The following is a 584-nucleotide window of genomic DNA, read 5'->3' as shown; positions in this document are numbered from 1 at the left end:
TGGTGTGCCCATATTACAGGAACAATAGTTTCCCTTAGTGGGTCTCTGTGTACTGTGAACTGTTAGAAAGTTTAAAGACGTGTGAAACATTCAACTGAAAATGGACACACTTCCCTCCGTTGCTACAGTGCATACAGATCTGAACAAAAGGAAAGAGGGAAGAACAAAGGCCCATGGGACGCTAGTGGGTAGAATCACATTTACCTTAGGAACCTCTCGTCGGATGCAGCCCCTCCCCCAACACTGACAAGATGCAGCAGCCATTGGGGATGGCAGTTAGCGGTTGGATTCCAGGTGGAATGTTGGTGTGTACCGCGAGGCTTGTTGTGGCTGGTGGATCCTAGGTAACCGGGCAGAGTTCTGTGGGTGGATCAGTGCGATGGAGGGCCTGCCGCCCTCTGTGGAGCTTGGCTTAGGTCTTTGGTCCGGGAAGCTGTGTCAGTTCGAGATACTGCTGCTGCCCAAAGACCTGAGTTCACGGGTCAGTTTCCAGAACCTGAAAGGGCAGACAGTGGAAGATCTGCCTGTCTTCAGCTTACTGGAGAGGCTCCGAGGTCCTTTCAGACTTGCCCAGTCCTGTTGAA

Source organism: Vicugna pacos, unplaced genomic scaffold (genome assembly GCF_048564905.1).
Source record: "Vicugna pacos unplaced genomic scaffold, VicPac4 scaffold_70, whole genome shotgun sequence".
In the NCBI taxonomy this organism is placed as follows: Eukaryota; Metazoa; Chordata; class Mammalia; order Artiodactyla; family Camelidae; genus Vicugna; species Vicugna pacos.
This window is presented reverse-complemented; position numbering follows the sequence as displayed.